General features: G+C 35.7%; 1 long non-coding RNA gene across 1 annotated transcript in view; it reads right to left on the reverse strand.

Moving 5' to 3' along the window:
• Nucleotides 1-11,160: 11,160 nt before the first annotated feature.
• Nucleotides 11,161-26,463, reverse strand: part of LOC134664810 (uncharacterized) — a 244,672-nt gene continuing 229,369 nt past the window's right edge. Inside the window, exon 4 of the long non-coding RNA XR_010098290.1 lies at nt 11,161-11,203. This is a non-coding gene — a long non-coding RNA (uncharacterized LOC134664810). The remainder of the gene's footprint in view (nt 11,204-26,463) is intronic.

The following is a 26,463-nucleotide window of genomic DNA, read 5'->3' on the forward strand; positions in this document are numbered from 1 at the left end:
TAGGTACCTGTTATACATTTCGTCTGCAAGTGTCGTAAAATGTTAACTGACCCAAATAAACTAGCAATGATGAGACATTTTAAAAGTTCTTGATTGGAAGTCGCCTAGGGCGATAAAAACGGTGTTTTCTCTTTAATGCTTTCAGGGTGCAGATGGCGGTACCTCACTCTTTTAGAGCTTATTTTATAGTCTAGTATCACGACCTTTAGCGATGCTCTCTTATTTAATTTATTTATGACTGTGCCTCGCACAAAGTGTACCTACGATCGCTTTCAATTCAACAAAAGACAGACGTTTCATTTTATATTCAAGTGATATTTACATCATATTATACTTTTCATTCATTAACAATGTTTGTTGTAGTTCAATTAAATAATGGAGAGGTTTTTTGGGAAAATTGTACCTCGATGTCATTGTATTTTTTTTGCAAGGAACTCTGAACTAAACAAATGTCATGTGATCAGTGAATGCCTCCCCGACCGAGATACATTATTATAATCTCTAAAATAAAATTTAAGGTAGTATTTTCTGATCCTACCCTACGATTTTCAACCCGGGCACAAAAATATGGAATAAAAAAATTGACCTATTTATAGTAACAGCACCAGTCATGGGACATTTAAGAGGAAATTTGGAGTATTTATGATATTTCCCTTATACATGTAAATGGTCTACCGCTTAGCGTGTTAAAAGATGAAAGTCCTATCCGTCTTTCATGTTTTAGGCGTGTTGTATCAAAGATACTTCAATTAGTTTCCACATATTTAACAAATTAAAACTATGCTTTTTTTCTCCAGTCATGGACACCAAAGTTCCAGTAATGGGCCCCCGGTAATGGACGTGGATCCAGTAATGGGCCCCCTATAATGGACATTGCTCTATCAGTATAAAATATTGAAATGGGGAATAAGTTACGGCAAAAAAAACAATTTTTGGTATAAGCTTTTATCGCTGAATGTATTTTTCTTTCCACAGCCAATTATTATTGTATTAGATCCATCGAGACAATTCTAATATTCCCAAACACAATTAGTGAGGGTTTATTGCGATAAAGTTCCCATGGCCACCTCCTGTCTCCATCATCAGATCAGGTCCATGTTATCATAATATTGCATTATCATCCGATTTGCATACTTAATTGCGTACTTACACAAAATTTCAACTGAATCGGAAATCGAAAAGTGGCTTAAATTCAGCTACCAAGACTGGACCCACACTAACTAACAGGGCAAGTTAAATAAAAGTTTGGAAAAACGATATTAATTTATCCGAAGTCCGAGAATACCTCCTGATTGACATATTTCGTAACTACATTTTACTTCTGTATTGTTTAAACATGAAATTATGGCATGGCAAGCATCATTCTGTCATTTGTCTCATCATAGGAGGTACGCAGTTTTACAGCTCCTATAATGGGATTGGGCCAAATACCACTATTTTTTTTACATCTGTGGAGTCACAACATAGTGTGTTGTATACCTTATCTCATGGTAAATGCAATTAACAAAACACATTCTAGTTTTCATCAAGTATTAATTAATTAAAATTTAATAAATTAACTCATCTCTCTTAGCAAAGTTGTGAAGAATTCGTAGTGGTATTTTTTTTCAGTGACACGACAACTTTTGGGTTGACGCCAATTTCTTAAAAAACAACCAAATTTAATAAAACTTCAAACTGAAACAGCTCTAGGATTCCTATTTATGATAATATACAGCCAGTGTTTATAAACTACTTTTAGATACTTATTTTAGAGGAATTATGTTTTTTTGTCCCATTACTGGTTCCACGACCATTATAGGGTCCACTACTATATAGTTCGTTTTTTTTTAGCATTAGAAAGAACTTGCAAGAAGGTAAGCGATCTTGACATGTCTTCTAATTGAAAAACGCTTTTTAAAATTGAAAAACTATCCAGGCCATAATTGTTAAAAAAAAAAATTGAAAAACTATTACTTATGAAAGCAGAATTATTAGATTCATAATTGTTACATATTTGCCGTAACTTATTTTTAAAATGTGTTTTTCAATTAAAAGACACATCAAGATTGTTTACCTAATTTCTAATGCTAAAAAAAACGAACTATAGGAAATAGATTATTATTCACCGAAATTCTACCAAAAAAAATCTATACAAAATGTACTCGCATCCGTCAGCAACTTTGTAAACTTATTGATTACATTTTTAGCCGCTTTTCCTGTAAATATCTGAAATGTAGGTATCATGTTTCTTATTTTTATCTCATCTCACAAGGCTTAAAGCGGAAATCAAATTACTGTGTCTCCCTTCTTAACAAAAGTTCCCGGAGATGTTTTTTATGATAAAACAAAAGCATATTCACATTTAAGAAAGTTTGACATGCTTTAACTTTGGGTAAATATAATTTTAGGCACAGTTCCGCCTCGGGAGGCTGAACGTTTGGGACGAGATTTTGTTATTGAAATGAACTTTGATCCTAAACAACCACTTCAGACCTAGAGCGGAAAACAAATACCTGTTCAGTATTACTGAAGCTTGAAAAGGGACCAATCCTAGATAAATCGAGGTATTCCTCGATATCTCCTATATCTCCTCAGCCTATTGGCTGAGGAGATACATTTAGTCAGAAGGAGGAGTTAGTAAAAAGATTAAGTAGCTGTGTAACCTATTAAGCAATTTTAAAACGGCGTTTAGGTAATAGGTTCGTTATATTGACAAAGTACCTAACTCTTCTTACACAAGGTTTCCTCCACTATGGCTGACTATAGTTCGTTTTTGAAGTGAAAAGTTCTTTAGCGGCGTTGTGCACTTTTGTGATGGAAAAAAATGTTAACTCGCGACAGGTCACGTGACCTGATCGACTCCCGGAGTGCAACCCCTTGTTTTTTTAGCATTAGAAAGTAGGCAAGCGATGTTGACCTGTCTTTTAATTGAAAAACGCTTTTTAAATGTATGTAAATTATCGTATTAGATTAATAATTGTTACATATAGATGGTCAAGCAAATATTGTCAGTAGAAAAAGGCGACAAATTCAAAAAATGTAGGTGCGAAGGCTTATCGTCCCATAGAAAATTAAAATTTCGCGCCTTTTTCTACTGACAAGATCTGCTTGACCAACTATATTTGCCGTGACTTATTTTTAAAACGTGTTTTTCAATTAAAAGACACGTCAATTTTTTTTTCCTTTTTCTAATACTAAAAACAAGACCGAAGTGATCCCATAAGTGTTCCGTAAACAAAGTTTTGTACGGAACACTAAAAACGAACTATATGTAACTATAGTAGAGGAAATAAAATCTTATGTTGTATTTTTTCTTCCAAGAATTTCCGGTGACTAAAAGTTTCTCAGGTTCAAAAACTATCCGAATTTCAAAGTAACTACTTCCCAAGTAACATTTTAGTCCTATAATTTTAGTTTTTATCGCTAAAAGCTTGTTTGTATAGACGTCGTATTAAGGTTTCAGAGGTGACCACCTGTTGTATAAAAGCGTTTGGCAACACTTTTTTGCTCTATAGGCTTATACAGCTAATGTATTCTATAAGCAATTGATGTAAAGGTTTACTTCACCATTTTATAGAGCCGTTATAGGCGTGTACTATAAAAGCGTCAAATATAACCACTATAGAGTAATATTACTGTATAATAGTATTTGGAATCACTTTTATGCAACTAATTTGCGCTATTAAGGTTCTCTGCAAGCAACTATAGTTTTAGTGTTTTAACAGTGACAAAAACCCAACTATACAACGATTTTACGATATAGAGGCTTTAGAGATCACTGCTATAGTACATAATACTTTAGTAGTTTGCGCTATTAAGGTTCCCTGGAAGCCGCTATAGTTTTGTGTTTTAACAGTGACAAAAACCCAACTATACAACGATTTTAGGATATAGTGGCTTTAGAGATCACTGCTATAGTACACAATACTTTAGTAGTTTGCGCTATTAAGGTTCCCTGCAAGCCGCTATAGTTTTGTGTTTTGACAGTGACAAAAACCCAACTATACAACGATTTTAGGATATAGTGGCTTTAGAGATCACTGCTATAGTACATAATAATTTAGTAGTTTGCGCTATTAAGGTTCCCTGCTAGCCGCTATAGTTTTGTCTTTTAACAGTGACAAACCACAAATATACAACAATTTCAGGATATAGTAGCTTTAGAGATCACTGCTATGATACATAATACTTTAGTAGTCATATGAATACTATTATAGAACTGTTTTGCTCTATAGTAGCGTTTTTGGGACATATTTATAGCGTTAAAAAGCGCTTTAGTAGTTTTCAAATCCTTATTATATATCATCGCTGTAAACGTCACAATGACTATTTTATATCACAAAACTGTTGTATCTATAGTGGTTTTGTTTTTTTCTTTTAAAAGACAACAGCGTTATAGCTGAGTTTTTATGTCTTTTACAAACCGAGTTAGATACATAAAGGTAGAAAACGACTACTTGTAAATGATAAATTTGATCTGTAATGGCTACTTATATCTTGCTTATATAAGTTCAGGCCTAAGCCACATAATGTGGTTCCGTACAAAATATTTTAATATTAATGAATTGATAAAAAATACCCAAGTGATATTAGTGATTGTAGTTCAGATTTATCATCAATGATTTAATACAAGCATAAAATCGTGGCGGTTTAGATATTTATCGACATCCATTATTAGCACATTTTTTTACCGATCACACTGAAAAAGAAAACAACAGTAATTAACTACATCTAAATTTAAAAAAAATCATATGTCTTTCTAAAGAGTTTGTAAGTGTAACTGGGTCACAGCAAAACTCTTTTGGAACCCTAATTTTAATCATGATGGCGGTGAATATTTCCTCGTAAGTTCTATAGTTAGCCTATAAAAGCGTCGGATTTACTTCTTGGCTGCATAGTAGTAACTATGGTGAATATCATAATATTTTATTAAATTATTTTATTAAAAACATAAATAAATCGAGGGGGCATTTAAAATTCCTTATTAACCTTATACTATTCTAACGGTAAAACTTTCGTCCCATATGCTTTTTGCACTAAGGACCGAATTATTCGACATCTAAATAACGCATATTAATATAAAGTCTTTACTTATCACCATTTTACTTAGTATCGTTTTTGTGAAGTAAACACACAATTAAACCACTCACAATAGTTGATGGAAAACTTGGTAGCAAATTGCGTTGTAAAGGAACTATGAATTCTGCAATACTATAAAAAAGCACTATAATAGAATTTCAAATACTACTATAGTATAAAACAAGCACTATAATGGAATCTCTTATGCTACTATAGTATAAATTAACACTATAATGGCGTTACTGACAACAAATTAGCACAAGAGTCATCATTATATCACTTTTATAGACCTAAAACGTCACGACTGACACTGCTACAGGTCTAGTATATCACTGAATGGCACATAAGATGCGCCATTTCGGCTTTATACAACCTTCTTAGGTCTTATATAGGACCTTAGGTGGTATTTAGGAAACGTTCTATTGACCACTATAGTACCACAAATTGTTACTTGGGTTGGTACTTGCATTATTTATTAGGCTAATTACTTACATGTAAGTATCTGTACAAAATTGTATCATGACGATTTATTCGTGATACCAAATAAAATGACATTAATTTTGCTGAAAATTAAATTTGTATTGTAGTACCTAGATTAAATTAATTCATGAAACGTTTTTTATTATGTTGGTTAGGGACCAAGGCAAACAATTAATAAAAAAAGGCAAAAGGTATAAATTCGCTAATAACTTCCTTACCTAAGAGGATTGAGCGTATTAAAGAACGTAAGCGTTAATTCTTGGTGGTTTAGCCCCGAATTATTCGACTCATTGGAGGCTAATCAAAAGGATTTCTAATAATAAGTATTTTCTGAGGTACAATTATTAATACTGCGTAACTTCCCTCCAAGTTTTCGTTGAAGTGGTCCTTAACTTTCCTTTGGGGCCTTTTTACAGATCCAATTATAATACTTTTATATCATCTACCAGACTTTGTGACCTTCTAGGAAATTCTTTTACGAATTGAAATATTCATAATTTGATGAATTTTCATTTAAACAATAATTACGATGTAAACATATGTATGTTTACATCGTAATTATTGCCGATGAGAAATAGTAGAAATTAAAAAGTGGCAACATTGTAGTGTCGTCCCTTATAAGGTATGCATTAAGTAATTATAATTTAATTATAAAGTTCCCATTTAGGCTAATAAAATGACCCAAGTTGTTATTAAGTATCGCAGTTTAAAACAATTAGAAACAATTGTATCTTACGAAGTTGATAATCGACAGCGCAGCAGAGAGTGCTACCATAATTATACAAGTTACCATCTGAAAAAGATGGGAAAGGTGGAATGTATGAGTGGAATAAAAGTGAGATTTTACCTTGCGAATTATATATTTAATTATGATTATATTTACAAATGGATGAGAAAAACACGTTTTTATATGACTGCCAAATCGAAACCCAAAATTATGTGACAATTTCCTTTTCTTTTTAATAATTTCGAATTTTGATAACTTGAAATAAGAATGATATAATGATAATACTCCAAAGAGTATGCAACACCATCTTCCATACTGTTAAGTGACCCTTCGTAAAACTTACTTGCCAAGATATACCGTCCATCAATGTTGAGTTACGCGGATTACTTAAATAATATAATTATATTTGTCAAGACCCTGATATTGCAACACGTAGCGTTTTTGGTTCCATTAGATACACCACTACGACAATTTGTAAGCATAGAAAGATAAATAATCTCTGAAGCGAATTCAAATTTGATTACTGGTTACGGTCATTTTACTCTCGTATTTTCAAGGGTCTCTCCCGCGCAAGCGCATTAACTCACAAGTCAACCACGAACGGATTTTAAAATCAAGAAGCGAAATATCTGGCGCATAAATCCTGTTTATTATTTTATGCAAGTTTTCCCACACATCATGAACACTTATAGTGCTGGTAGTAAATATTTGTGAGAGAAAAATGCGCGCTGTTTTCCGTGCAGGCTCACTAATGGACTGGTTCACTCCTTGTTTGCGCCTCGGGATCACCGGAGTACGTAACGACTTCGCCCGTAGCGCGATGGAAGTGCATGGCTATTTTTTTATATTTTATAACCGTAAAATAGTACCTAGAGAAGATAGTGTAATGTTAAAATGTATTACAGTCAACCGGTAAGACGTGCGGTGCGGCTTCTAAACAGAATGCCATGGTCCAAGACCCGCTAATAGGTAACTTTACGAAATAACGTTATCAAATTTAATATTTAGCATATATCTGCGAGGAAATCTAAAGATGTACCAATGTGAAGTCTCCAATCTACGTTGTGTTATAGCGAAGACTTAAGACTAAATCCTCGTTTGAAAGACGCTTGTGTGCAACAGTGCGACTAAGTGATACTTAATAATTATAATGATAATGTGCCTAATTCGTTTGAGAGAGATGGATGAGATGAGACAAGGTAAGTCGAAACCAGGGACGTAATCCTCCTTGTTTTCTGACAGGAATTTCACGGCAATTACTACGTTTCTTTGTAACTATGTAGGTACATAATATCAGTGATGGTTCGTTAAAATTGTAGGGAAGCCGCAATTAATTTGGCTTTCCTTTGCTTCATGAGCTGTAGTAAATGGAAATGGTACCTTATTTGAAGGAAATTTGTATAGAATGAGTTTTGGTCTTGACGTCTTGAGTGTATATAGGAAACGCAAATAATAATAAATGTCGGAAGCAAGTCACGCGCGGGTCTGAAATCCTACTTTTTATAGCTTTTTGCCGTTTGATATGGCAAAGTAAGACAAGGGCAGGTGTGATAGAATTTTAGAACAAGAGTAATAAAGTGAAATAAATAAAAAAGTTGTTGAAGTGCGACGTTCAAACGCCGTAAAATTTATACGACCATTTGCATGTAGGCCGGACACTTCGGGATTTCACAGCCCCTTTTGGGAATTAAATCTTTCTCAATTTTATTGCTCTTTTGTTTTAAATCAGCCTTTTCGAGTATTTTGTTGAGAGAAATATTTTTAAACTGGCAAGGAATGATTTTATTTATGTATTGGTTCATTTTGTTATTAGTATAATTCTATCGTTTGTAAAAATGCGTAGGCAAAGACAATTTTTAACTGACAAGTGTTGCTTGAGTACTCCCCCTAATGTAGGTATATTCTCTCACAGTCGAGTCTGTCTAATGGTCTATATACATATAAATGCTATTGATAATCAAATCAAAAACAAAACCCATCTACCCGTACATATACAATACCTATAGGTTAATACATACATGCGCGAAAGATGTTAATATCATCCTTGGTCAGATGAAAATGAAATAGGTATTAATTAGTGCTTTTAAATTCCGTTCATTATATTTTTACAAGCACCGTCATTTGTCTTCCAACAATAATTCAATAACGGTAATACGGGGGGCTCTCAAATGCCGTGTCAAAAACGGCGGTTGGGACATGAAAGATAATGTATCGTGGGTGAGCACATAATCCTTACACGGTCACCGTGCGCGACAACAATTCATTCATCACGACGAAAGCCCACGAAACATGTGACGCCGTCGCCTGAAGTGTCATTGGGGTATTAATTTTGTGAATGGTCCCTGAGAATAAACGTGGAATTTTTTGGGACAACCCTTAACGGTTAATGTTCGGGATAGCCATATATTTCGGACACCAAATTGTAGCGCCGTATTTAGTATAAAATGCTTAATAAATTCCTCTTATAAAAAATTCAACACAATTGTAGATTTTTTCATCACTCCAGAAACGTCTAGCAATAAAAATAACTTAGATTTTTAACAAGGGCTGTATCAAGCATTATATATGTTGGTCAAACAGGTGCCTGCCAAAATTTTAGCAAAATGTCCGAATTAGTACCTAAAATTATTTCATCTCCTCTAAGAGGGACACGACACGATCCACGTTCGGTTTGCATTGTTAATCGAGAATTTTCACGTCTAATAATCCCGTAAATTGACGTTCATCCTTTAAAGCGATGCGGTTAATTTTACGGGTAATACAGTTTCCGGGAACGCAACCGCTTTGTTTGATATGGAGTAGATTTGGTTTTCCGTTACGTTACTACCAAATATTTGAAGCGTCACGCCTTTATACGGGTGGAGGTTTGTTGATCTTAAAGATGGCAGGATGAGTAGGTACCTAACTATGTGCCTGAGGTTATTCGGATATCAAGAATTACATCTAAATTCAAATGATAGCTTTTAGAAAAGGCATGGTAATGGTTTTTTTGAGTATTTTGTCTATTTCTCTGTACCGGGATGACAGATATGCTACGGAAAGTCACGTGACTATTTCCATACATTGTTTAGGTTCCGATTGGCGTTTTCTATTAATGATTGTTATCTAGGCCCCCTGTAGCCCAAACTGCTTAAAGTCGGATGTTGAATTGAGAGTTTGTTTATTGTAACTATTCGCTACGTTAGTTTATATATGTTGTGAATTGTGATAAAAGCTTTTCAATTAACCCGAGGCAAAATATTCGGAACTTTCAAGATAATTCCTCACATCCATTTCCGTGTCCCGGCATTTTGAGGTTTCTCTTAAGACCGGAAATCCTTTAACAACTATGGCTGTCTGTCCATATGTTTTAGCACAATGGGATTATTTACGCGCGAACTGTTCAGGACCCTGGTGGGTTTGTATTGTAATGGAATTAAATTTAGAAGTACATATGTATATTTTTAGCAAGTAGTAGGCATGAGGATTTGACACGTCCTGTGGATTAATTAATCATTTTTAGGGTTCCGTACCCAAAGGGTAAAACGGGACCCTATTACTAAGACTCCGCTGTCCGTCTCCGTCCGTCTATCACCAGACTCTATCTCACGAACCGTGATAGCTAGACAGTTGAAATTTTCACAGATGATGTATTTCTGTTGCCGCTATAACAACAAATACTAAAAAGTACGGAACCCTCGGTGGGCGAGTCCGACTCGCACTTATCCGGTTTTTTAAGTACTTTTTACCCGGTGCATCCATTTACGTTAACACGAACTAAAAAAATACTAATTTTCCTAATCATTAGCATGTAAAACAAATCATAGTAATTGATTTTGTTGGAAAAATTGGAAAGCGCCAAATGGGAATGATAAATGGGGCAGCCCTAAGACTTTAATCACAGTCATTAGCACGGACGGTATTTCCATCGCTTACTGCTTTGGGCCAGTGATAGGTGGTTTTGAGATCCTTAATAGCTATGAGTAATTGGAGTTCATACTTGAATTGGTTCGATGAGGTGAGTGCTCAGTGGTTCGATGAGGTAAATCGCAATTCAGATGTAGGTATGGCGGCCTTGGAAGCTCTTGTTCCTCCTAACTTATTTCCAATTTTAATTTTTGTGGCTAGGCTTGTTTTACTTAAAAATGTACCAGTTTATGTTGTATTTGTTTTAGAATACATTGTGAAATTAAATAATTCGCATCAGTCTTCTTGTAGTTTTAAGGAGACTTGAGTCAACATGTGCAAAGTACGTGGACTGATAATTATTGTGAAAAACAAGAAAGAGATGAATATTAATTAGAGTTTTCTTGTCGTGAAAAATGTGATTGACATCTGTGTTAACTTGAAAAAATTAACTGTAATTACCTAATTAGCTTAATTGGACTGGATGGTAACTAAATTAGAAATAATTATGTAATTAAAAATCATAGATATGAAATTACGTCAAATCAATAAAGATAACTTAATAACTTACAGAGATATTTGAAACTTAAAACTGGCTAGGATTAATGTATCCGTATTTATGTATTCGTTTCCTAAAACGATACATCACAAAGGTACAAGGATGTTTGTATCACCACTATAACTTATTATAATCCCGTAAGTAACTTACATTCATATTTTATCTGTGACACGGGTTCCGAAGTGCTAGATATTATTTTCCATTTGTCACGGTCTCTATTAAATATAAGTTTCGGCTCCATTTCTTTTACTATACCTACCTAATATATATCTTTCGTGACATTTATTGTAAATGGTGCTAGAAAAGAGTTTCCTAAGCTACATTTAGCAATGAATTTGATTAAATAATATTTTGGTCTAATATATGTATGAAAGAAAAAATAAAACTAATAAGTTTATAAATATAGTATGTAGCTGTTCGCGAATATACCTTATTAAAATCTACTTACATTTCAATATCCTTCAGGTCACGTGTTATAGTTTCAGGGAAATCTGAAAAGAAAGGGAAGTAAGTATTAATACTCGTATAAATAACAAATGAGATACAACCATAACAATAATACGCATTTGACTATGTTATTTGAAATCAATAACAGAGGGCTACGTGGAAAAGTGGTGTTACCAACACATGTTAATTTCATTTATAACACCTAATACATATTAGACCCTAAAAAGCTGAAGTGGACATTTTGCGACATTTATTTTTGAGATGTAGCAAGCTGAAAAAAAATCGACAATCGTTGATCTCTTTTTAAGTGGCTAAATTACGTCGGTGATATTTGTAAGAAGGTATTCCAAATTCGCAGAACCAATTAAGGAGGTATCTGTAGAGTTCCTTTTAATGGAAAAAGACGAATTGTGTAAGGGCAGAGGGGAGGCTTGGATGGCTTTAATACAGCGGCACTTTGTTGGTAGAGATCGTGGCATCATCTAAACATTAGCACAACGACGGATCGTGTTCCACCTCTATTGATACCTGCGTACCACCCGGAGATTTAGCGGGGGATATTTACATAAAAGGAGGGTGAATAAACGGCGAGTTTGTTGTCGTGACGTAGGCACTTTCGTAACAACTAAATAACATGAAATGATAAAGAAACAACAAGATTAATGAGTACCTACCACACCAGGAAAAAAAGTTAATGGAAAATTTTGTTTTGTCTATGTGAGCAACGCCCGTGTGTTGTGATATTTGTTGCTATTAGGTGAAGTATCTTTTAACGATACTCGCGGGGACAATAAGAAATGCTACTAGAATGTTTTTTATTGGTTGTTTATGTTAACTGACTAACAATATTCAGATTTTTTATTCTTACGGTTGGAAATAGGTAACGAACACATGCCTCCACGTGCGAAAGAATTACGTTGGCAGGAAATTGGGCGAATACGTTAAATTCATTTGCTGTCGATATACATACATATAATAAATAATATATACTTGACGACGTAAGCCAGTAAATAATGGTAAAGCGGAGAGTGTTTTTGGTGCGTCGATTTATTGGAATACAATGGTCTATCACGCGTATTCGGGTAACGAAATAATCACAAGATCTAGAGACGATATAGAGATCAACTAGATTTACATTAGATATCGACTAGATGTGACTTGGATATCTAAGTCATAACTTGTCGAAATCGTTCAAGAGGACCTCCAGAATCGCGGAAACGTCAAATTTGACATATCTATCTTAAAAATATCTTTAAATTCTCCATATCGTAACTTCTTGATGTCTAAAAGATATCTATTTCATTTCCCGAATCGAGCCGTATGTCAGTATCTACATTAGTACATTTTCAAAGTATGTGATTAAAAAAGAGGTTAAAACTAGTTTTAACTAAGGCATTTGGAAAAACTAGATTTAGGTATATATTTAATTAAATTACCGAATATGGGGTTTATTGTAACATATTATAATCCGCTATTCCGACCTCACAACAATACTAGTTTATTAGTTTTAGATAATATTTGTGGATCTAAAACTAAATAATATTTTGTTTAATCTAAAATAATTATTTTTGTCATATTATAATTTGAGGTTATAAAATACATACTTACTTTATCGCGTATACATGTTTAACAGATAGAAGATAAAAACATAGAGCTCAAGAATTTGTTCTGATCTTTTATATTATAATAGCCTCGTTTCTATCAGTTATTGTAAATCATTCAGTCTATAAAAAAGTCCTACTTACCTATAAAATGCCGGAATTGCATAAATGTAGCAAGCTTAGCTAATATTTATTAGCTAGTATTATTTATTACTTAGTATTGACTCGTAAATACTCCCTCCATAAGTCCATACATTTGCAGTTTATTGTCATATACGAGTACAAGCTATAAGACATATTCCGCAGCTTGTCAGGGCTTAGAACGGATTTTATGAAAACTATGGCTCATAGTGTAAGCAAGAGGGTAGACTGATATTTCTGGTCCTATTTTGTAATGGTAACATTCCATTTCTAACCGCAGCTGCACTACCGGTACTGAACGCGTCGCTGTCATTGTCAATTTCCATAGTAAAATGAACAGTAGTGCAGCTGTCGTTGGAAATGGATTGTCACCTTAAAGCTACAAGTTTGGTTTTTCTAAGGTCTGAGGTCAAAAGGCTTCTCGCCTTTAAATCTCTAGTACATATTGTGACGTGTAACTTTATAAAACAGGAGGCAATATTCTAATTGTAATATTAGGTTATGAATTTGACCTGAATTGTTATGGATATGATGTCAGTGTCAAAAACGACACTTCTGATTGTATAAAAATTTATATCGTATTATTACAATCCGAATAACATCCGTGGCTACTTGGTAAACAATTGTTTGATGCTTCAGGAGCGGCTTGCTATAACAGAGTGATTAAATATTCGTAGGCTTTCAAGAGTAGGCGGACTGAAAGGAGCGATGTTACAATGGACGCTGTCTCACAGCAGTCCAGAACCCAATTAAAGTTAATAATCCCCTCACAAAAAGATTATAAAACGATCTCTTTTTAAATTAAGTCTTGGATTCCGTTGTTTTATCTTGGCCAGCGGATTTTTAATGCGGAAATTCCATCTTTAGACATTTACCTTCGCTTTCGCTTTGGAGTACAGTCAACGGTAAAAATATGGGTGTAGACAACTTACTCAAAAATATGTCCCATAGTTCTTAATTCACTGACATAAGAGTTATGGGACATATTTTTGAAATGATTTGTACACCCATATTTTTACCGTTGACTGTATACGATAAATTCTTGAGGTTGAGGATTTACCAACAGTAAAGCATAACCCACGTTACAATCGTTTGGGCCCGAGTCGGGGCCTCCAACACGTCAGTTTTCCATAGAAAGTATCACGTTATCACCGATCACCTGTCATAGAAAAAGAAGTGTTGGGACGCCCCGGCCCAGGTCTGGACTGTTGTAACGTAAATCATTCTTAAGACTACATTTGCAAAAAAAAACGAATACTAATAGGATATTACCCACGATCGCGTTTTCCCGTGTGAGAGAATGGGAGAAACATCATTTATTTGTATTCTCTTGGGCAGTTGCAACGTCTTTTGTATCTGTAGGATGTGGGATTCAATCGTTGGTGAGTTACTGTGATCAGTCGGACCCTCTTTATCCTTTGAAAGATTTTGTTCTTTGATGTAAGAAGATAGCAAATAAGTATATGAATGGGGGAAAATGGTGTACAGTCAGTGTCAAAAGTAGGGGTAAGTGTGTTGGGGTAAGATTGAAAGGGTTTTTCATGAGGGGTAAGATTAAATGTCGCCCGTAATGCTTCGGCCAACGGACGATTTTTTGTCTTCGATGATTTGTGTTTGTGTTTGATTTTTTTGTCCTCGTGGAAAACCCGTAAATTCGAAAAGCTCAAAATTCAAAACCGATAGGAAAGTACTGTTACTTCCTGGTATCTGTATACCTCTCTGAAAAAATACCATAGACCGACTTTTACTCAAAGGTATGTATTGAAAGTAAAAAAAATACAAAGCGAACATTCCCGCCGAGACAAAGTATTTATCCGGTAACTGTATCAATAACAGGATACCGTTGACAGAAAAGTCACTTTTTTCCTCTCCACTCACGACTGCAGGAACTCCTTTCATCGAATGTCGTATATTTGGCAGTTATAGCACACATGAAGCCGATATGCCGCAGGAATCCGCGTGAGCAGTAAATGTACCTACAGAAATTCTCCATATTGCATTCCAGAACTGTAGTGTGGGTGTTACTTGATGTTGAAGATATTCGGCGCTACAAGAAACTATAGGTATTCTCTATGACATGTCGTAATTACGAGAATGTTATAGAAATTAGATTCAACTTGAGTGTTTCAATATGGTTGGCAACTGTCACAACTGTCAAAAGTTTTTATAGATAGCATAGATTTCCCTAGTTTCTAGTTTTATCGTGTGAGACAAAAAAAACAAGAATTTGACACTAATCGCAGAAGTGACAGAAGAAACTTATGCCGGCGCCATCTGTAAAAAACTTCGATCGGCAAACTCTATTGCATCAATTAACCCTATTGAATTTATTCCATTTTTAGGGTTCCGTACCCAAAGGGTAAAACGGGACCCTATTACTAAGACTTCGCTGTCCGTCCGTCCGTCCGTCCGTCTGTCCGTCCGTCTGTCAGCAAGCTGTATCTCCCGAACCGTGATAGCTAGACAGTTGAAATTTTCACAGATGATGTATTTCTGTTGCCGCTATAACAACAAATACTAAAAACATTATAAAATAAAGATTTAAGTGGGGCTCCCATACAACAAACGTGATTTTTGACCAAAATTAAGCAACGTCGGGCGTGGTCAGTACTTGGATGGGTGACCGTTTTTTTTTTTGCATTTTTTTCCGTTTTTTTGCATTATGGTACGGAACCCTTCGTGCGCGAGTCCGACTCGCACTTGCCCGGTTTTTTAGTTTTATTGTGTGAGACAAAAAAACAAGAATTTGACACTAATCGCAGAAGTGACAGAAAAAACTTATGCTGGCGCCATCTGTAAAAAACTTCGATCGGCAAACTCTATTGCATCAGTTATCCCTATTAAATTTATTCTGTTTTCTTTCTATGTGAGCTTTTCATTCATGTGTATTATTTTATTGCCGTTACCTACCGTACAGCCTGGCAAAAAAGAGTAGAAATTAAAAACCGGGCAAGTGCGAGTCTGACTCGCGCACGAAGGGTTCCGTACCATAAAGCAAAATAAAAACAAAAAAAAGCAAAAAAAAAACGGTCACCCATCCAAGTACTGACCCCTCCCGACGTTGCTTAACTTTGGTCAAAAATCACGTTTGTTGTATGGGAGCCCCATTTAAATCTTTATTTTATTCTGTTTTTAGTATTTGTTGTTATAGCGGCAACAGAAATACATCATCTGTGAAAATTTCAACTGTCTAGCTATCACGGTTCGTGAGATACAGCCTGGTGACAGACGGACGGACGGACGGACGGACGGACGGACGGACGGACGGACGGACGGACGGACGGACGGACGGACGGACGGACGGACGGACGGACGGACGGACAGCGAAGTCTTAGTAATAGGGTCCCGTTTTACCCATACGGAACCCTAAAAAGTGACAACACTGTAGTGTCGTCCCGTTCTCTTATATATATTGATTTGAAAGGGATGACACTACAGTGTTGCCGTTTTTTAATTTCCACTCTTTTTTGCCAGGCTGTACCTACATCTAAATATTGTGCTGAAGTTTTTGAATTGGGGCTAATAGTTAAATTAATTTAACGACTATGTAAATGAGTTATGGTTGGAGAAAATTGCTACTAAATATATATATTTAGTAGCGACAATTCTATGTTTCTCAACAGCGATCTGCTTACGTACGTGTATTGCGCGCACTGTTGTCCGCCAGCCTGGTTGTATCAGCTTAATATTTGACAGCCATACTTTAAATATCAAAATGACATTATGTGTAATACAATTTTGTGCTTATAAAAATGGAGTAAGGGAGTGTAACAACTGTAACAAGTGACTTCAATAAAGCGGAGTACGACAATTGGTGGGCGTGTATTAAGTGTAGTAATATATCCGTGCAAGTGTACGTGTAGTAAGTTAAGATAACATATAGATGCGTGCAAATCAACTAACAAAGTTTTGAGTGATTATTTGACGTTGAAGTCGTCTTCAAAGTAACAGGTCATATTTATTATAATATCTAAGTATAAACCATACTACTATTACTACAACTATTTCTATGTAGTATTGTAAGTATGTATGGTTTTGTTGTGTATTCGTTTTATGTTAAGTGATGGAGGTTAGATTAAGTATTGTTTTAGTTATTGTATTTTTGGACTAGTTGTAGATATGTACCTATTTATACTTAAATTTTACGTGGTTGTTGTTCATTTATTAATTTAGTACCCACCTAGTTTTACACTCACATTGCCTCAGATTATTGCGGAGTTTAAGCCACGCTACAGCGCAATCCATCGCTTTTGCCTGTCAGTTAGTTATAAAAATATGTATTAAATACTTTCCAAAACACCGATAGAACACTTTCACAATCAGAATGTACTCATTAAAATATCTTTAGATATAGGTACATACCTATTCTACCCTCTTACGTTTCCGGCAAGCCGTGGGTCTGCCATAGAAATGCGAACATGTTGATCTCTTTTGAGTCGGACCCTTACTTCTGCATGCCGGTGAACATTAAGGATCCAAGATAAATGATTGTTTAACATGTGCAAACCTAAATTATATTTGTATTGTCTCGGAAACGTTCGTATTTGCTACTTCAATTAACCTTAGTCAGTACTCTTTGTACCGAGACTGACTGAAATAGCAAGACACGTTCGTACGTTTCGATATACGATAAAAAATAATTATGCACTACATCTGTATTTTTTGAGTTTGTTGTCTCATTCATATTTTATATTAATCTTTAGACTGACCAGGAAACAACCTCTTTAAATTATGTATACACAATTTAATCGTTATTCATTAAATAACAAATAAGTTATTTACAAACTGATACAATTTCTTTTAGCCTATGTACTAGTATCGAATAGCACGTTTTCGTAAGGTGTCAATGTAAATTATTGAAAGTAAAGTCTATAAGCATTCAAAAAATACTTCCTATTCGCTCAACCTTGGGGGCTGTCCATAAATTACGTCATCGATTTTTGACCCCCCCCCCCTAAAATCATCCAAAAATCATGCTTCGAATGACCCCGTTTCCTCCTACGTCATGCTACCAACATCCGATGTCCAGACCCCCCCCCCCCCCAAATTTGAAATGAGGTAATTTATGACTAGCCCCTCGCTGCAGTCTTTTTACTTTATTTGTGTAACGAAGTACCTATATCTAAAGATAAATAACCGTACTTAATAAGGTATGCCCAGTCAAAATACCCTACTGAGTTATTCAGAGAAATCATTCGATTGATGGATCGCTTTCCGAAAAAGTTAACTAAGAGTATAAAGAAAACACAAGTTGCCTATTTGGAAAGGAAATTGGTTGGTTGATATGACAGATGAGCCTCTAAGGCATTGGTCGAGAAAAAATTAGGTTATTTATATATTATACTTATCAATCTCGATCATCTCATTAAAGCTGATTAAATGATATTTGAAGTATTGATGTATCAAAATATGGTTTGTATACAGAAAATGTGTCATGAAAATTGAAACCAATATTTTATTAAATCAAGTTCCTGGGTACTTCCTTGCCCAACGAATTGACATTGCCATTCAGCGCGGCAATGCCACCAGCCTTCTGGGCACCCTACCATCCGGCGCCGAGCTAGCTCCCATTTTTTATTTGTAAATATGTGTATTTGTTAGAGTTTAGTTTTAGTTTTAATATTATTTTTTAGTTTAATTATTTTTTTATTCTTTTATATCTGTACGCTGTGAAATAATTCACTAAATACATATATAGTTCCTATTGATTTTGTTCGACAACATTCTTGGAATATGAAGTTATACTTAACCCAACAAAAAAGAAATCGTGAAGTTAGTCAACAGAAACGCCCATTACAAATAATTTATTGACGTGAAAATATGAATCACCACCCGTACCTATAAAAAGCATATTTTCGACGTGAATAAGCTCTGCTCAGATTAATTTATTAAGACTAACCTAAGCGACTCGCGAAATCCAAAACAACCCCTAGACAAATAATTACTTTCCTTTTGGACTTCAAAAGGCTTCGACCCCTACACGTTTATTGTTTGTTCTTGCGAATGTTTTCTAAGTATCTAATACGGATTTTTATTTCCATGCTAATGTTTTTGTACGTAGGTATATTACGTTATGTTGCGTTAATATTACGATTGTTTTTGTTGTATTTACAATGATTGCAGCAGGCCAAGGTATCTCGCCGCAAGATAGCATACCCATCTTTTTCTAACTGTATTAATTAAAGAGGGACGGGTAGTCTATCTCGCGGCGAAATACTGTCGAGCCAATCATGTGCTAGCCCGGCTGTTCGAAGTACGTTTGCTACGCCGTAGCTTCGTAGCGTTGTCTTTCTTGCGCAGTGGGCAAAACTGTATGTAGGTACTTACGTCATAGGTCTTGGGCTGTTGCATGTAAATGTTACCTTAAATATTTCTGCCATACCTATAACTATTATCACGGTACTTTAGATGTTATTGCACAGTTGAACATAGAAGGGTAAGTATTCTATAAAGTCAATATGAATATTTTGAAGACATGAATGGAAGGTAAATTTTTTTTGGAAAACGCTCAGCTATCAATTTGGCGCGTCTCGCTTGGTATAAACGGAACGTAGAATAATCTTAGATTCATATACTACGAGTAAGTATATTATTGTCTCTAATGGTAACATTCCATTTCTAACCGCAGCTGCACTACCGGTACTGAACGCGTCGCTGTCACTGTCAATTTCCATAGTAAAATGAACAGCTGTCGTTGGAAATGGACTGTCACCTTAATACGGTATTTCGTTTTATAACTGCATCGATACAAAGCATTTCGGTGATGCTGTTTGTCAAAGAAATAAACACACCGACGAGTAAGCGTACTATTGGAAAACTTTGTCACTCGGGTGATATAAAAAACACGAGACATAAAATGATTGGAACTTAGGTAAAACAATAAGTCTGCAAGCCACTATATTTTATCGCCTGCCCGCTCGACCATAACACAGGACCGCCATTGTGCAGCAGCGCTCAACGATATTGGAATAGTTTGTTTGTATTTACCTTTCGACAGGTTACATACACCCCTCGTTTTGTTCGTTCCGCGAGCCTCCGGCCAATTCGGCACTATTGCATGTTTCCTGCATTCTGTTTAATATGCTTTCGTTTGACATCTGCGGACGGACGAAACGGAATGGAACTGTGGCGGGGACAAATAATCCTTCATTTAAAATTTATGTCATACCACGAACTGTGCGGTCAGTGGGTACAAAATATTGTTGATGTGCAGTGAATCTTGAAAAATATTGATAAAATAAAAATGAGCATGTGTATAGTTACATCGTCCAATAAAAAAGACAGCAAAGTAAAAAGGTAGGTGGGTACCTATATATATTTATATCTGAAAACTGTTAAGGGGCCCACAGATAACCAGTTCGCCGGACGACATCAGCCTGTCAGTTAATCGCAAAAGGTGACAGTTCCTAACAACTGACAGGCTGATGTCGTCCGGCAAACGGGTAATCTGTGGGCCCCTTAAGATTGAGATATCTTTAATAAGTCATAATTATGTACATGTACAATATTTCAAGCAGTAACTATAAGCATATTCTAAGAATATCAACAATGTCTGATACAACAAGTCAATCGAATTTATTTGGATAATCAATGCGTCGCGTCGCTGTGGTGGCCGCTGTTAGTAATGCTTCTGGAATGGTTGCAAACTTATGCAAATACTATCTAACTAACTGACTAAGTGATGCTGCTTGATTGCAGCAAGACCACAAAGCTTGGACACTCTGACTAAGATATAACAAAACCTGTCGCACCTATTTTACACGTGAAAAGTTAAGCAGCTTTAGGTTTGACGTCTGGACCCAAAACTGCCAGGAAACAATCTCAAAGTACCTTGTCTCCCGAGTAATGGCGTCAACAAAATGGCCGTTGTACCTTATCGCTAAACAACGCTTCTGTTATCTTCACGTGCTGCTGTAACTAAATCCAGGCAATCATATCAATTTGAGGCAACTATACAATTAAGTTTGAGTCGGGTTCACGTCAAGTTTTCAAGTTTTAATTGGTTTGTATGACTTGACGCATTCATTACAAACCTCGTGAAAGGGATGCATTCTCAGGTCGCTTGCAAAAATACACAGCATGTCACGTTGTTATTTCAATCATACAGAAATGCAGATGGATATTTACGGATTTTTATCCGTATCTCAGAATACGAGTATCTTTTTGGCGATAGCGGATTTAACGAGGAAACAACACATACAAACGAACACAAAAGATCTTGAAACAAATAATATTCAAGGACCGAATATAAGATACTTAATACATAGGTATAAGAAGAACCAAGAATTTTGACTTTTTTATCAATGTGAGAGTGCTACATAATTATAAATACTTCTAAAAAAAATTTAACAATGCAATGTTATCAAGTATTCGACCACAGATCTAAGTATTTATAGTATTTATAGATCCAAATAGTCCTACGGGCTATATTTTAATAACTAGCACTCTAGCATGGTGTCTAACTATGCTAATAAATGCGTGTTAAAAGAGGAAATGCTGTATGGTAAATAAGTGTATGTGAAGAGCCGATTACACAGTCATGCCTTGCAAGCGTTTTCTGCATCATAGGGAGGTGCTTGCAGTAATTTGCATAGGAAGGTTAGGTTAATAATAATAAGTAGCTGCTTGGGTATAAGAAATCTCTAAAGGTATAAATTCACATTTTGACGTGATGACGTCTTATAAATTCGATAAACACCGGTAGCATGCACGAAAAAGTGTCACGTTGTGGACATATCTCAATGGTAACGTTGTAGACAGATCTATAACGTTACGTAATGTAATGGTAATGTTTTCTTAAGACGGTATCATGCAAAATTATCGTCCGTAAACCGACTTTACAGGCTATTTTCTTTTGTTTGTTATAACTGTACATATACCTACTAAACATATTTTTCTCAAAAATGGACGGCAAAGTCGACTTTGCCGTCTAAAAAATAGGTCGCGAAGCGCGTAGTTTATGGTCAGTCAAAAATTAAAAAGTTAAAAACATTGCAGTCTCGATTTTGGGACTGCAATGTTGCATACAAATTCCATTATTTGTCGTGTTCCAAACTTTTTAAAAGTTGAAATGGCCATATCAAATGAAGGCACAGGCCCATTAAACAGCCAAACAGATGATTAGTACCGCAACTATTTCGCCGTGTGCCTGCTATACTGCCACAATTCAAAATTTTTGATTTTCTGGATTATTGCAGATTCGTATTCAAAATTGTTCAATTTACGACCTTATTTCGAGAGCCATAGCAAAAAAGGTCTTTAAGAGCCTTTTTCTCACAAGTGGCCTTATGCATTTGACCATAAATTGTCAGACAATTCCCTGCAATACAGCCACTTTTGAGTTGTGGCTATAAAGCACACGTTTTAAATGAAGCTTTTGAGTTGCGTCCTAGAAAATAATAATTAGCTGAGTTACACATATTATTATTATCGCGTACAGTGATCTTGTTCCTATCAAAGTTGATATAAGTTCAAAAACTAAAACCCGACTACTGCAAATCGCGCTCTAAAAAGTATGAAACAAGATAGAATTCTTATCTGAAGTTATCAAACAGGAAATATTATAAATGTTATAATTTTTTTAATAAAAAATACAACGTAATAAAATGTATTACATTTTTGATATATTTACAGAGATATTCAAAGGATCGCCGTGCATGGTCGTATGCCACGATTATAAACTTTAAGGTAAAGTGGCATACGACCACAGCTATCCTCTGAATCTCTGTAAAAATATAAATAATGTAGTAAATTATACATATTACGTTGTATTTTTTTATTAAAAAAATTATAACATTTATAATATTTCCTGTTTGATAACTTCAGATAAGAATTCTATCTTGTTTCATACTTTTAGAGCGCGATTTGCAGTAGTCGGGTTTTAGTTTTTGAACTTATTTTTTATTTAATTAATTTTGGGGTCATGACTTCGTTACTAACTACTTATTCGAAGTCACTTTATATTACTTTTTCGAGGGCATCCCCAGTACAGAAATACACGCAGAGCGCCACATATATCGGGCTGCGCTATCCTTTGGCATGGAGGCGCTTTCGGCGCCCAGCTTTGGAACGTGTACAGTGCGCCTCCTACGTAGGGCTACGCCCGACTCTATTCCTATGAGGGCGCCGAAGGCGCCCGGCTTTGGAACGCGTAGAGCGTGTCTTGTACGTCGGGCTACGCCTGACTCTTTTAGTATAAGGGCGCCAAAGGCGCCCGGCTTTGGAACGCGTAGAGCGAGCTTCGTACGTCGGGCTACGCCCGACTCTTTTAGTATGAGGGCGCCTTCGGCGCCCGGCTTTGGAACGCGTACAGCGAGCTTCGTACGTCGGGCTACGCCCGACTCTTTTAGTATAAGAGCGCCCACGGCGCCCGGCTTTGAACGCATACAGTGCGCCTCGTACGACGACGGGCTACACCCGACGCGTTGAGTATGAGGGCGCCGAAGGCGCCCGGCTTTGGAACACGTACAGCGTGCCCGCACGTCTTTTGTACGGCTGTTTCATGCATTTGCCCGGATTTGGTAAGCGTCCAGCGTGTCACGTATGTCGACACTTTTAGTATGAGAAAGTCGAAGTCGCCTGGCTTTGGACTGCTTGCAGCGCGCCACGTACGTCAGGCTACGCCCGACTCCTCTAGTATGAGGGCGCCGAAGGCGCCCGGCTTTGGAACGCGTACAGCGAGCTTCCTACGTCTCTTGTACGGCTGTTTCATACATTTTGGCTGATCTGGACTTATACCTATTCACGTTATAAAATATTGCAGGTCATTAAAAAAAACACTATGTTTATAGCGGCCAAACAAATTTATTTAGCAAATACCTTCTTGTATCGCCGTAGTCGGGTAATACGCGGATAGAATCCAGAGCGCTTGTAGATTCGTAGTTCGAATTACCTACCCGATAAATTAATGTTTCATCGGGTGCATGCAAGCAAAGCCGGTCGCAAAAGCTAACAATATTTATATATTTGAAATGTGCTACCTGAGCTCTTTCAAATGATATACATCACGTAATCATTACTTATTTTTATTTTTTTCGTTCGTGACTTTATGACCTCTAGAGGACGCCTTGTTCATTTTTTTGTTACTTCATATAGCCTATAACCAGCGGACGATTAAGATAATTCGAATGACATATCGTTTGTCAAATTATAATGTGTACTTTAGAAGTTATGAGGGAACAAATGAACATACATACATACATACATACCCACATACATACCGGTCAAAATCATAACCCTCCTTTTGCGTTGCCGTAGTCGGGTAAAAATAAAGGGATTTTAACTATTTTGGTGTTTTTATTTATATTTGCATGGTAACCTTTATCCAATAATTTTGTGTTTAAATTTGGCCGCATCTCAAAATCTTTAAAAAACGTTTCTGCAATACGGCCACAACTCTAAATACCTGTCTTTCGGGCCTTGTGTCTTAAAAAATATACATTTCTTTTAAAAAGTGGCGTGGTCATAAGGAAGGTTATATCATTCCGAGTAAAAAAAGCTAAATTTTAAATTCATAGACCTAAAACTAAAGGAGTAAGATCCTATTAAACACCCTGAACTATACTCTCAAAACTTTGAGACGCGATTTCTCGAAAAAACGGTTTTTTGAGATGTGGCAGTGTAGCAGGCACACGGCGATTTAGCTGTCTCAAATAGGTTGGCGTATTTTCGGCAGAAAAATACACTTCTATTTTTTTATTAAAAAAATAAAAAGGCGGCAAGGGCTTTTTTCTGTGAAAATATATACGTAAGAACGTTGCTTTTGTAAAATATTTCTATGATATTTATATTTCTTGCACCATTTTTGAGAAAAGCACTATATATGACTCGGCTGGAAGGCTACTTGCTGGCTTCGGATTCAATTAAACGGACTCCCAAGGTCGTCCGTTTAAAACGAATCCTCAGCCTGCAAGTAGCTACTTCCGAGCCTCGAAAATAATGTACTATTGTCTAATTATTAGTAGCCACTACAATATTGAAATAGTTTTAAGTTAGGTTAGATTTTTTCATTATTTGTGACGTTTTTTAGTACAAGGACAAGGTATCACTGTGTTATACCATTAATAAAATAAAAAAAGACAACGAAACGCTATCTCTCTCTGTATCTAATATGGAAGAGTGACAGAGAGATAGATAGCGTTCCGCTGTCATAGCGCTAACGATTGTCATGTTGGCTAGGCCCCCAGCTTATTTGATTTTCCTTGAGTCCCGATATTGGGCTAGCGCCGTTCGCGCGAATGCACGAACAAACAGCTTAAGTAAATGTTGCAGTTTACCAAATTCCTTAATTGGCGAGTTCATACCTCTACACAAATTACAGAGGGCCGACAAACGTAACTTTATCCGGACTCAGTGAGGTTGCTTGGTTAAATGTTAAATCCCGAGCACTAAATCTACAGACTGGAAGGTAATATACCTACCTAATGTATGACCTGTACTTACAATTAGGGTTTGCAATCCGGATCCAATATATATGAAATTATCCGGATCTGGATCCGGATCCGCGGATCTTCCCATACATTTCTGATCCGTCGATCAAACCCTACTTACAATGTATTAGTAATAGATACCTAGTACTAGTTTGGCATCAGGAGTAATATTATACTAAGTTACCTATATGGATAACATAAATACATTAAATATGTATGTAACATTGATAGATATTACAATATTTATAGATACAATTACAAACTCGTAAGAGCCACTGACAATATATAGTTTTTCAAGCAGATCTTGTCAGTAGAAAGAGGAGGCAAATTTGAAAAATGTAGGCGCGAAGGGATATCGTCTCATAGAAAATTTGAATTTCGCGCCTTTTTCTACTGACAAGATTTGCTTGACCATCTATAATTTTGATGTCACAATGTAAGTTTCAGTTTACCTCTATGTTGTTTTATTTAGTCAACACGATGTATGCCTTGCTCAATGACAATTGCTTTCGTAAAACTAGTGTCTACTAAAATTTTATTATATAAAGATTATTCAATTAGAAATATTTGATTTTAAATATAGTACCTACAGGGCTTATTTAACACGTAAACGGAGGAGGAGGTTTTTGTTTACAAAAGTAAGTTAAGTGGATATAAAACTAAAACAAGATTTAAATTTTCGAAATAGGTCACTGTTTGTATATTTCTGTCGTTTAAGTATTAACTTGAAAACCCAATGATTCCTACTTTAATGCATAGTTATTTTAGTTCAAATAAATGGAATGAAATAACAACATTTTCTGCCGTTCGCAATGATATAAAAAACGCAAATAAATGTTATATACATATAGCATGAATGGGTGTTCATTGGGCTGCATTTAATAAAAGAGCATCCAAACAAGAAGTGGAAATATTCACGACTTCGATTTTCGATTGAGCAATGCATAATAGGCATGTTGATTAAAATAAATAAATTAATTTGTACGAAGTTGAAACGACAATAATTTGTTCTTTAAACGCAGCTAACAATACGTACGATAGAGTCACTCAAAATTATAAACTTAGGTACGTTGTTTTTGAAACACACAGGGAAAAATATTGTCAAATATTACAATATTTATTTTTTTATTATGA

The sequence above is a fragment of the Cydia fagiglandana genome, chromosome 5 (genome assembly GCF_963556715.1).
Source record: "Cydia fagiglandana chromosome 5, ilCydFagi1.1, whole genome shotgun sequence".
In the NCBI taxonomy this organism is placed as follows: Eukaryota; Metazoa; Arthropoda; class Insecta; order Lepidoptera; family Tortricidae; genus Cydia; species Cydia fagiglandana.